The sequence below is a fragment of the Nymphalis io genome, chromosome Z, assembly GCF_905147045.1.
Source record: "Nymphalis io chromosome Z, ilAglIoxx1.1, whole genome shotgun sequence".
NCBI lineage: Eukaryota > Metazoa > Arthropoda > Insecta > Lepidoptera > Nymphalidae > Nymphalis > Nymphalis io.
This window is the reverse complement of record NC_065918.1, coordinates 1,546,650-1,560,974: the sequence shown is the minus strand read 5'-3', so window position 1 is coordinate 1,560,974 and position 14,325 is coordinate 1,546,650. Positions and strand designations below refer to the sequence as shown.

The 14,325-nt window shown below is 32.9% G+C and overlaps 1 protein-coding gene across 2 annotated transcripts in view; it reads right to left on the bottom strand.

The window, feature by feature from the left end:
* Positions 1-5,575, bottom strand: part of LOC126780353 (proton-coupled amino acid transporter-like protein CG1139) — a 36,239-nt gene extending 30,664 nt beyond the window's left edge. Inside the window, exon 1 of one of the 2 annotated variants that reach the window (XM_050504773.1) lies at positions 5,475-5,575. The gene's annotated coding sequence lies outside the window, so the exon portion shown is untranslated. The remainder of the gene's footprint in view (positions 1-5,474) is intronic. The other variant, XM_050504774.1, reaches the window with a different exon arrangement.
* Positions 5,576-14,325: the final 8,750 nt, after the last annotated feature.

Below are 14,325 nucleotides of genomic sequence, written 5' to 3'. Positions count from 1 at the left end.
ATGAAACTCAACTCGAATCAATCAAAACGAATTATTGATGATAAATAAAATGCAGTCTTTACGTGGGCATCGAAACTTGTCGTACGATTTATTTTATTATTTGTTAAATAATATATAAACGAAATAATTTAAGGTGAAGTGAAGATGTTTAAAAAGTAAAATAACAGCCTGTGAATGTCCCACTGCTGGGCTAAGAGCTAATCTCCTTTTTTTTGAGGAGAAGATTTGGAGCTTATTCCACGCTGCTCCAATGCGGGTTGGTGGAATAAACATGTGGCAGAATTTCAGTGAAATTAGATATATGCAGGTTTCCTCACGTATGCATGTTTTCATTTACCGTCAAGCACGAGATGAGTTATAAACACAGATTAACGCACTTTTTTTTAAGAATAGGTAGGCGGACGAGCATATGGACCACCTGATGGTAAGTCATAACGCCCAAAGACATTGGCGTTGTAAGAAATGTTAACCATGTGTAAGCGACACAGCCAATGCGGCGCCACCATTCTTGGAAACTAAGATGTTATGTCCCTTGTGCCTGTAATTACACTGGCTCACTCACCCTTTAAACACGACAATACCGAGTACTGCTGTTTTGCAGTAGAATATCTGAGAATATAAATGTTTATTGTATTTTGGGATATTTATTACTACTTGTTTTTTCTAACTAATGTGACAGTTTACTACTAAAATAACTATTGTAATTACCTAAGAGGAATGTATAACATCCAAACAAAGTAGTGTCTAGTATACGGGTATACGGGTCTAGTATACGGGTATTAAATAACAAAAAATATGGCTTTGCCAGAGAAATGTAAATAAATAAATAAATAAAATTAAATATAAAAAAATGACTTACTAAACAAATTAAATTGATTGAAAATATTTAAAAAAATACAATAATGTTTGGAACGAATTGGATAAAAAATCCATCGTATAAAAAAATGATTGAAGACGTCAGAAAGTGGAATCCAATTGAATAATGGATTGACGGACTAACTGACATCACAACAATATCTACAGCATACGGACTGAGGTATCAACAGCTTTGACCGCTGTTATGCGTAAGGTTGATTTACAAAAAGATAAGCTTAAAGATACTCTAAGTAAGGGCTGGGCAGTATTTGGATTACTTTTAATTGAAATGTACGTATTTACTTATATTTACTTATTTTATACATACATGTATTTGTATTTCGAATACTTTCTAAAAATGACATTTATAGTTAGTCTTTTAAATACCCGACCCTAAAGTATTTTGTAATTCGTATTTCAGTATATTCAAAATACATTTCCACATAAATACATTTACCGATCTTAATAATTAATGAAAACTAACCTGACTCAAACACTTACCACAAAACTACAAAATTGTACAAATTTGTCAAATTGTAGACTGGTAAAGTTTTTGAGTATAGGACTCTCTGTACGTACTCGTATTTATACGGTATTCCTAATTTACATAAGCAATAAGATTTCAAGCTTGCAAGTTAAAGTCATTCGTAGATTAGGGCACTTAACTATACCAAACGAGCACCCCATAGTGGACTATTGATAGCACGACACCATACAGATGGCGAACTTCTTCCCTCGGTCCCCCGAGATTAAGCAGCAATCTGTGCATGGCACCCGCTACCTTTTCGAATTGGGGGGGGGGGGGGGGTCTAGGCGTTCGAAGTGCTCTTCGAAGCCCCGGTGACCATCCAGGGTAAGACCCAAGTATTTCATGTACCTGACCGCCTGGACATTTAAGTCACCAACGCGGAGGTGCAAGTCGGACGGTTCCATGCTCTTATCGACAACGATATTCACCCCGAGCTTGGCGAGTTCTGTGGTTTTCTCAAAATTCTCCCCCGACGCCAGCTCCAACGTGTTAACAGAGGTGTTGAATGCGTTGTAGATATCGAGACTTATTGCCAACTCCACTCCACTTCGAGTCACCGACAGAGACCGGACGCGCAAGATGGCATCGACAGGCAAACGGCCCTGCCGGAAGCCGAACTGGCACTCAGCCAGGTCAGAGCCGAACCGCGATAGATGCCTAAACAGACGAGAAGCGACAATTAACTCCAAAAGCTTGCCAGCCTCGTCCAACAGACATTTGTTCTTTACACTTACTCAACTGTGCATTCCGTCAGGTACGTAGTTTATCATTAAATAGAATAAAAACACGTTTGTACTTATTCTGGAGCTGATAAAAAATAAAACTTAATTAATTAAAAAATAAATAAAAACCGATATTAATAAATAATTTGACTAAATGCACGCTACAAATAAAAATTTAACAATATCACCTTGGAGCCATACTACTCAAGGCATAAGAATCATCAAAATCACAATCAATGAAAATTACAACCAAACAAGAAAGACGAATAGAAAACTCCTACTTTTTGTTCTGACATCATGTCAGAACCACATTTTAATCGACACACCACATTTTAGTCGTTCACCAATTATTACGTTTATCATTTCGTACTATATAAAATATTTGTTTCTCTTAATAATATGTACGAATAATATAATACAAAGTGATATATACGAAATAATACACTTAAATGTTTTGATTAAAATGATTGCTAAAATAATACAATAATAAGCTGTATCACCTCAAGCAAACGAAAATAATTCCGTTGCCTCGTGATTTGTCCTTGTAGAGTCTTTAGTGTTGATATATTGATTTGTTTAATCAATGGCACTAAGACTATTCAAGCATAATATTACGATTTCTATGAAATAATCGTACAGAATTGCATAAATTGAGCGAATTAAAATTCGTTAAATTAACCAATCATTTAAAAATATAACTGAACATACGCCAAATACTTTAAATAATTTTTAATATTTTAATATATAAACTTACAGTAACAGCCTGTTAATGTCCCACTGCTGGGCTAAGGCCTCCTCTTCCTTTTGAGGAGAAGGTTTGGAGCTTACTCCACCACGCTGCTCCAATGCGGGTTGGTAGAATACACATGTGGCAGAATTTCAATGAAATTAGACACATGCAGGTTTCCTCACGATGTTTTCCTTCACCGTTAAGCACGAGATGAATTATAAACACAAATGCTTATGCTACACATGTGCTTAACATGAAAATTCAGTGGTGCTTGCCCGGGTTTGAACCCACGATCATCGGTTAAGATTCACGCGTTCTTACCACTAGGCTATCTCGGCTAAATATATAAACTTATATAATAATATTAAATACGATTCTTTTTTGAATAATTATTATGAATGTATGTTAAAATATGTTTGTTATAGTCTCTGTGCTATAATTCACCTTGAGCTCGGCGCTGAAGGAAAAAATCATGACGAAACTGCATGATGTATGAGAAGAAATTCTGCCACATGTGTATTCAACAACCCGCATTGAGCACTATGGTGGAATAATCCCTAAATCTTCTCCAGGGGAGAGGAGATTCTTGACCCATCAGTGAGCTATTTATGGGTCATTTGAATATATTTATTGTTAACGAGAATATAACCAAATAAATGAAATAAAAGTAAACTTATAAGTAAGCGTAATTCAACCCAACATCATCAAAACACTTTACATCGTTTAACAATTATTATTGTTAGACAAAAAATACTTCTTGCTGTAATGTTAATTGTTAGGAATGTGTCATATAAATAAAAATAAGTAGATTTTTTAAGGTATTAGGTTTAGGTTATTTAGGCCTTTGATTAGTTGGTATTGGCCGGATACCTCTGTCATAATGAATACCTTTGTGATTAAGTTATATAAATAAGAGTAAAGATTTATAGTGATAATAATTACATTAATAACAGAGGAAAATAATTAAATTCTATTTATTTTTACTGAATAAATAAATTAGAATAATATTAACTGTATTAAAACTCAATGCAATATTCACTCAAAGGAAGCATCGTGAAAAGCTGCAGTCATTAACGAGAATTTCATATTTGAACAGCTAAATTATACGTTTTGCTTTTACAAAGAATTTTCAATGTTCAATATAAATTTAAAATAAGCTTTACGCAATAGCTATAAATACATGACTGTTTATATTATATTAATAACAGGTCACCTGTTTGTATCGACACCATGTTGAAATTTGATTAATTTCGCCGGAAAACCCACTGATCCATAAAGGACGCTCTTCCCGTATTAAGGAAAAGAATACTAAGTTAATGCCGTGGTATAGTTTAACCTAAATAGATTTTACAGAAGACATTTTATAAAAAGTCAAGTCAAATTATTTATAAAGAATAATGCACATCAGACTAAATCAGATAAATGATAAACTACACTGAACACTAATGAATTTTAACATAAAGGCAGCCTGGAAATTGGATAAGAAATAAACCACATTTAAGACTTATCGTTCGAACATTTAGTAAAGTCTTAATATCATAATCCTAATTTCGACATTTTATTGTCACATACATCCTAACTAGTGTCATAAATGTGAAATTGTCGTTGTTTATTTGTTAGTTACGCTTTCACGTTTCATTACTTAATCAGTCACCATGAAATTTTGTATACACGTCAGAGGTACAGAAAACAACACATCATACCCAACACCTCCACCTCCCTTACACGCAGGCGAAATGCGTGCGGAAACTGGTCGCATATTTATATATTATATATCGACAAATCGAAAATATCGACAATTGTCGTTTGTGTTGCGTTTTGTGTTGGATTAGCGATATATTATTTTCTATCTCATACGTTGATTGTAAATCATAATAATTAAGCCAAATATAATCTCCGATAAGTAATTGCTTAATACAGAACTGATTAAGTTTAAGTGAAATTAGTTTCACCAAATTATTTATAATAAAAACAACGCACGTTTCTACAAGCGTAAAATGATGTTTCTTTTTCCAGGACGTCTTATGAGAGGTTGTAAACGTATAGGCGAGCTAATAATATCAAAATTAAATTTTCATAATTATTATAGTAGTTTAAAATATACATAAATTTTTTGATATATATTTGATATATTTCTTGATATATTTATACTACCCCTGTTTCAATATATATTTCAATAGTTATCGATCATTGTCATACATCAGTCAAAACATAAAATATATAACAAGCATATTCTTTTCTTACATATATTTTTATCCCTTATTTTGTCTAACAGCTGTAGAATCAATTAATTCGCTCGTAAAAATATTTAAAAACACTTCGCTTTTGTATGCTTCATTTTTTTAATTTATAAACAATAATGACGAATGAATTAAATTGAAATTATGTGTTATTTCGGATAGTATCCGGTATTCTGAAAAATTACCGTTTTATCAATATGTAGGCAGATAAATAGGCAAATAACCTTTTCAAGAAATTTCTTTACAAGAAACTTGAAAAAAGTAACAATTTCAACAGCCAATACTTTAAAAAAAAAAAATTCTTTTTTTTTAATTTTATTTAAAAAAAATTGCTTTCATGAACAGATTAAAAGAGTTTCGCAGAGCATTATATTCAAATAAATATTGAAAACATTTACCTTTATTATGAAACACTGTCACGAGCGCGTCACAAGCGCGCCGAGTTACGACTGCGGTTCACGCAGATCTAAATGTTCACTTGATTCTGTGCGAATATCGCCTATATGTATTTACGATTGCAGTATTTTTATAAAACTAAAACCAAAGATGATCTTAACGATGACAATTCCATCCTATTGTCGCTCGAAGTTCACGTAAATTTAAGAGGAAAATTTTAGTTGATTGTTTTTAAAGTGTTATTCATATCATTGACACAAACACCTTTTCATTTATAAATATTTTAAACGACGACGAATTAATATATTACTATGCGATTACGACTCCGATTTACTGACTTCAATTATATATACATCCACAAAGTATATATAGTTTGTGTTTTTTTTTAAATAATAATAATTTATACACAAAGTTATAATTTTGGATTTTATCAATAATCAAACGAGGTTTTTCTGCATATTAATAGACTAATAATTCATTAAACAATGATATGTGATGCTGAGTTTACATAACCATAATAAAAAATTCACACGAGTCATCCACGCGCTTAGTAGGCGAAGGTGGCGCAGTAGGCGAAGATTGTAGGTTCATATCATGTAGGTAAGCACGATTGAATTTTCAAACATATATTTTGTATTTAGATTTCATATTGTGCTTGGTACTTAGTATAAGCCGAGATGGCCTAGTGGTTAGAACGCGTGAATCTTAACCGATGATCGTGGGTTCAAACCCGGGCAAGCACCACTAAATTTTCATGTGCTTAATTTGTGTTTATAATTCATCTCGTGCTTGACGGTGAAGGAAAACATCGTGAGGAAACCTGCATGTGTCTAATTTCATTGAAATTATGCGACATGTGTATTCTACCAACCCGCATTGGAGCAGCGTGGTGGAATAAGCTCCAAACCTTCTCCTCAAAAGGGAGAGGAGGCCTTAGCCCAGCAGTGGGACATTAACAGGCTGTTACTGTTACTGTTACTTAGTAATAAGATGTATCTCAACTCAAAAGTCAACTCAAGAGTCTTCACTCTATTAATATCATCTGCGTAGGAAGGGTTTATTATATTTAGTTTTATTTTAAATTAATCATTGCTCTTATTTCTGCGTTACATTTCTTCTTGTACTTTTGTCGTTCCGACATGTAATTTAATATCTATAGTAATAAATATTTAAATTAAAAAAAAAAAACCTTTTTGACAACTCAATAATTTTCCACTTGCTTACTTTGGTGGAAAGTTTTTGTAAAGTAAAGGTAAGCTCGCCCCCACACTCCTCGCTAGGGCCTTCCTTCTGAGGGCCGTCTGAAATAGGACACGTGAGGCTCTCACTTCATCCACAGCCCCGGGTTACGCATTATCTTTTAAACCCCATTGTGGATGAGCCAAGACGACGCCAACGTCGTATTCGTCGAGCAGAATCAGTCTGGATGTATGCCTAGGCCTACAAGACCCAGCCACCCACCAACCGCTTCAGAATGGGTGGCCTTAAATTTCAATGTGGCTTGGATCCCTTGCTGGATTCTTTTTTATACGTTTATACAGTTTTCTTACTTTGTTGACCTGACTTGACTGACCTGACTTTACTTGGATACTAAAGATTGATACGTTTATTTATCAATTATTTTTTATAAATATAATTAGATATCAAAATTATAAACTTCCGAGGATATTCAAGTGAATAAGACGCTTATTATGTTGCCAGGCAGCAGTTGAGGAGAATTACCTGGAGCAGATACACTTTTTATCTTCACTTTAATACACTACCTTTATTGACATATTACCTTCTTTTCTCAAAACAAATCAACTTAGATGCTTTTTAAAATTATTACTTTTTACTATTCAATTTATATTACATGTTATTTACATTATGTACACAGATTTAAAACATAATTTTATATGTATACAAGGAAATAATAACTTTATAACAACATCGTACCTAATTATCTTATTTACTTTATAATAAACGTTTAATTTAGGTAATCTAGTCGCAGCTGTTCTTTTAAATTTTACACGTCAGTTATATTAATACACTAAATTCACAACGAATATTAAACGTAGGACGTCACTACACTAATCGCGTATTGAATTATGTCATTCGACTTGCAGTGCTATTCTGTAAGAACTCACCTTATTACACTCCCGTGAAATGTTGACAACCTACATGGTGGTATATGGTTATATACAATTTTGATGCGTGTACCATGAAGTGTGTGTATTCTTGAAATTTTATAGTTAATGTGGTAAATATCGTATAACCTTTTTTCTTCTTTTTCGAGTGTTCTTACAGAATTTCCTTATTTGTTAGTTTGTCAATAAACGAATACTTTAAAAGAAGCATATATGTATAATCTACATATCGATTTCGAAGTTTCTTTGCTTTCCTTTAATTTGTGTAAAGATATGTCTTTAATTGCGGAAAATTTTCAAAGCGACCAATATCAATCATTTATTATGATTACAATTTGTATTAAATGTATGTATATAATGTCGCGGCGCCATGGTGACAGACGAAAAAAGCTCGCTCACTCATAGGCTTTCAGAAAATTGATAAAATTTAAATCAGAGGAAAGTTATGACGATACGTAAAATGTGGTCAAAATGACTGAAAATAATTAACTATCGATTTCACCCACGTTAATCTTGCCCGGCCCATGGATTGTGTAGTAAAGTTATATATCTGCCTTTTATTTAACAGGCTACCTAACACAAAAATATGTTCTCGAATCGAACAGATACTCGTAGTTCACAATCAAACGTACAAAATAATTCTACGGCTTTATATAACAGTAAATATGTATTCTGAAAATAGGCAGTGTTTAATCTGTTTGGTATTTTTTCTTTTAAATACGTAGTAGAGATAACTGCCCGATCACGATCAACTCGAGTACCTTAAATATACATAATATATTCACATATGTATGTATATATAATAATTATAGTAAAAATCATTTTAAATTTCGATCTATAACTACACGCTACACAACTGAAAGCATAGCTGCTTAATAATACTACTACTACACTAAAAATACATTGTATAGAAAATCTGTAAATTGTTCAAGCTGCCTATGGAAAATTCCAAGACAGCATGTTCTTATCTTTCATAGATAAATCACGACATTAACGGTGCGATGATGATTATTTATATAAACATTAATGACATAATTTTAAGTATTATCCGTTACTAAAAGTTGTCGTACACTTTGTAATTCGGATCATTAGAACTATTCTCTAAGTACCACAAAACACGTTCGTAAAATGTCAGAAAGTAATATGAGACATTTGCTGCAAATATTAATTATAATATGAGAACGATAGCATAGCATATCAGCGTAAGTCAGTTTAACATTTCACGAGTTGTTAGAGAATAGCAAGGCAGTACTTTCAGATATGATAACATATGTTTGAAATACTCATAAGAATAATAGAAGTAGGACATGCGATAAGGCTTATTAGGATTGAGAACGGCCGGCGAGATCGCTTGTCCTGATACTGATTGTAGTATAGTATTCAAAAAGTAACGGCCTAATGTATAACTTGTGATTAATTAAGCAATGCTGTATCTTCTTCTTGCAAACGTCAAATCAATAATGACAGATAAGTCGGTAGCAACGTCCAATGACTGGCTGCTGATAAATGGCGTTTTCTATTAAGAAGGTTTGCAGCGTACCACTAAGCTACTTATATGCGAGTTGGCGAATAAACATATGGTAGAATTTATTACGACACATGCAGGTTGCTACAATGTTTCCCCTTAAAGCAAAGCGCGACATGTATTATAAAAATAGATAATAATATCCGGTAATATCCGGTTTAGTTTATACTATACTAGCTGCCCGTCCCGACTACGTAAAGGTTTTTTATCTTGTGCATTTTTTAATCATCGAGATATAAATATTTGCTAATCGATTTATTTGCCCCTACAGTATATTGTTAAGGGCATAAAATAATATAAAGGTACGTATAAAGCATAGTACAACACGACCGGCGTATTTTTTCATGCGTTTATTTAAAAATATCCTAATATTTGTACAATTACTGGTTCGAATTGCGCTCACTCAATTTGATATTAGTATAAATATAGAGAATATGTATGCAATCATGTTAAATAAATAAAAGAAGATCTAAACTCAACTAAAGTAAAAAATAATACTATTTAAAATATTTAAATATAACACAATAACTATTAAATTTGTTCTTAAAATTAAAAGAAATGAAGCTTTATTCTTGAAAAATCAAAATAATGTAAACAATATGTAACAAAATGAAATATCTAAAAGAAACGCCGTCGCGCGGTAACGGCTGCAGCCGACCGCGAGATTTTTTTCGGTTGCAACTAAACTTGGTAACTAACATATTTATCTGTAATAACTTCGAGAAAATGACTACAGATTACCTATAATTGTTTACTAATTTGTAATAGATAGGTAAAAATAGTTATTATGAGTGAGAGTTAGAAGATAGACATAGGTGTGTAACATATAGCGATTTTTGTAAAACACAATATACAATTTATAAGACTTATGATGATTTTCATATGCATGCGAACCGAGAAGACTGATTTTAAGTTATTTCGGCATAGAAAAGCTTAACTTGAAATTGTCGACTAAGACTTCATATAAGCTTTCTCCGCCATCATGAAAAAAGGGATATTTTGTCTTACAAAAACAAAAAACGACTGTAAAAACATTTATTTAGTAAACGTATACGGTTATTAATTATACTTATAATTTCGAATTCGAATTAAATTAATGTTTATATATTTTTAATTACAATGGGTAGGCAGTCTGGCGAATGGGTCACCTGATGTTATCACTACCGCCCATAGACATAGCACTTATAGAAGGTGGATTACCAGGGTGGCGGCGAAAATGACGATACGTTATATAACAAAACACTTGTAATGCTCGTTACAACGGTTACAATACCAATGCCCGATATATTTAAACTGGCGGTATTTATACAAAAACATTTTGACCTAATTTAATACTAAATTTACAAACTTAAAAGATAATATTAAACATTGCTTATCTTAATTATTCTAATGATTATTTACGGACAACTATTATTTAATAATACAGGATTATGTAACATTAAATATTAAAGATTAATATATTACACCGGAAGTTGATAAGCAGCAGATAACCTAGCCAGATCAGTAAAATAAGATTCTAGTAGCTTAATCCTTACATTATACATAATAAAACAAAATTATTATAGCATTGATTAATCGACATAATTTGAGAAAATATAAATAAACAATAAGCACTATTTATTAATTGCGCCGGAAGCTGACAAGCAGAAGGCGCCATTAATAAATAGAATAATATATAATAAAATGTTCCAAGTATAAACAAATATGAATCAACTATTTATTTGATTAAGAAATTACTAATTAAATTGTTAAACAGAAGTTTTAATCTATACTTATAAATAATCATCAAGATGTACCCGAACTAGCCGTATATGCAGGACCGGAAGTATTAATTGATAACATTCGGCCATCCTGTGTATGCCGTGTCCCACGGCGATCAGCGCTGCTATTGGTGCCTGGTTTGTCGCTGCTGTACGGCACCTGAAGTTGACATGTCTAAGCCGTAATTAAATCTTGTATTATCTGATTTAAGTATACAACTTTTATTTATCCTAGATAACACAACTTTTATTGGTCCTCCTTCACACAGTTTTTATTTATCCTATATCACACAGCTTTTATTTGATCTACATCACACAGCTTCAATTTATCCTACATCAGACAGCTTTTATTTGTCCTACATCACACAGCTTTTATTTGTCCTACATCACACAGCTTTTATTTGTCCTACATCACACAGCTTTTATTTGTCCTACATCACACAGCTTTTATTTATCCTACATCACACAGCTTTTATTTGTTCTACATCACACAGCTTTTATTTGTTCTACATCACACAGCTTTTATTTGTTCTACATCACACAGCTTCAATTTATCCTATATCTCTTTTTTTTTTTTTTATTACACAGCACCCGGCTTTTATTTAATGTAATTTATACAACCTCTATCCTAAAGTAGTTCGATTTTTTTTTATCGGATAATTGATAGAAAGAATGGATAAATATTTTGTATAACAGTTTATTTTTCTCAATACAATATTTGTTCTGCACAAGTTTTGTTCTATAAATCTCATAACTTTGTAAACTGTCATGTTTATCAGTAACAATTTCCGCGCGTGCTATTAGTCTATTCGGTTCCCATTCAATAACTTCGTTTCCGATATTAATTATTTTTAAAAAGCAATCTTTCGACCTTACAAGTCCCCCTAAAATTACATAGGACATACAGCCTAACTCAACATATACAGAACTCACAAGATATGTTTCATTACTATTAGTATCGAGATAAACTTGCACCAAAGCAGCACTTTGTTGTGGTATTATACAACTGTGTCTCAAATACACTGGAAATTTTGTTACAAAGTCTGTATCACATAGTTTTATATCGCTAAGAGTACTATTAAAAGTATCACTACTACCAATAAATTTAACAGAATTTTGTGATATAATTAAACTGATATTAGGTTGATTTATCATTGATTGTCCGATTATTAAATCTATATCAGCTATATCATAATTGGTTAATTCTACGAATCCACTTAGAACAACATTGTCTATGTGAACATCCACGTGGGATGTTCCCAAAGAGGTCGAATGTGTACCTCCAAAACCTCTCATTGTAACAACGGACGGCTGAATTTTTAATTTTAGCTTATCAGCATATGCCATAGTGAGAATATTTAATTTGCTGCCCGTATCTATGTATGCGATGAGACTACAACCATTAATTGCTACTACCTTTTTATACAAATCTATGTATATGTTGTATGTTGTAAATAAAACATCACTTACTTTTTGGTGTGAAGAGCTGGCCGCATGCCAGCAGCTGGCAGACGTGTGACCCGGGCGATGGCACACCTCGCAGCGTGGCACCTTGCAATCCTTTGCTTCATGACCTTCTCTTCGACAGGCGTAACATTTCTTCGGTTGAAAGTCACTCCCTCTTGCAATTGTAGCAACGGCGCCTGCTCTTCGCCACGTGGTAGTCGGTCGCGGATGGCTGGCTTCAATTTGTCTGTAGTTTTCCAATGACGACAAATACCCGTAGTATAGTTGCTGTGGTGTACTGCATTGGAAAGCTTTCGCGTTGGCTCTTATTTCCATGGGTAGACCGCGAATTATGCACGAAATTGCAGACTCGCCAATGATATTGCATTTTTTTTTAATAAGGAAACCTTCTCGTGTAAATATTTTGTCATAGTTTCCGTATTCGTTTTCTTTCTAACAAGCATAGATTCAAGTAGATCCACAAAGTCAGTAGAACGTGGGAACGCGGTCCCTAAAGCGTCCTTCCACTCCATCCATGTGAGGTCATAGTCATCCAGATCGTCATACCAGTCTCTAGCCGACCCTCGAAGACGTATCTGCATGATGAACTGTCGATCTTTGTTGTCCCATCCGTACACGTCGCCCAATTGGTCGATCTTATGCAACCATCCCTTGACGTTGCTAGATTTTTCATCCGGTCGGAACGTTGGAATAACCTCCGCATCGGTTTGGGTGACACGCCGCTTCTTATATCGCCTGTGTTTCTCCAAGATCTCTTCGTCATCGGATGAAGAAAAAAAAACTTGATGATTCGTCGCTGTCGAGTACAGCGTTCTCGCAGCGTCTCCTTTTCTTCGTACCAAGTCCGTCGATATATGGGCCAGACATTATCCCACTTCTGAAGTATAGAAGGTGGATTACCAGGGTGGCGGCGAAAATGACGATACGTTATATAACAAAACACTTGTAATGCTCGTTACAACGGTTACAATACCAATGCCCGATATATTTAAACTGGCGGTATTGTATGTATACAAAAACATCTTGACCTAATTTAATACTAAATTTACAAACTTAAAAGATAATATTAAACATTGCTTATCTTAATTATTCTAATGATTATTTACGGACAACTATTATTTAATAATACAGGATTATGTAACATTAAATATTAAAGATTAATATATTACACCGGAAGTTGATAAGCAGCAGATAACCTAGCCAGATCAGTAAAATAAGATTCTAGTAGCTTAATCCTTACATTATACATAATAAAACAAAATTATTATAGCATTGATTAATCGACATAATTTGAGAAAATATAAATAAACAATAAGCACTATTTATTAATTGCGCCGGAAGCTGACAAGCAGAAGGCGCCATTAATAAATAGAATAATATATAATAAAATGTTCCAAGTATAAACAAATATGAATCAACTATTTATTTGATTAAGAAATTACTAATTAAATTGTTAAACAGAAGTTTTAATCTATACTTATAAATAATCATCAAGATGTACCCGAACTAGCCGTATATGCAGGACCGGAAGTATTAATTGATAACACACTATAAGAAATATAACCATCCCTAACATTGCCAATATGCTTGGCAACAAAATTGGAATCTATGATGTTGTTTCTTGTCCCTGTGTTACACTGGCTCACTCGACCTTCACACCGGAGCACAGCAATACATACCTAATAAGTATATTAATTTATTTTTTAAAAAAGTTATCGTAAAATATTAATTAACTATATTCAGAAATTATTAAATACACTTATGATTTATTCCAATTTAATTATTATGTTATGTAAAATTTTGTAAGCCAGAAACGACAATATTCATAAGATACATAAATATATGAATTATATCGACAGTGCTATCTTGATGATTATAGTGTTTGCGTAATCCATTTATACAAAAAAACATCGAGGTGAAATGATAATTCCACTTACTAGCTTGAGATTCGATACTGTAGATCGAGATCTTATCA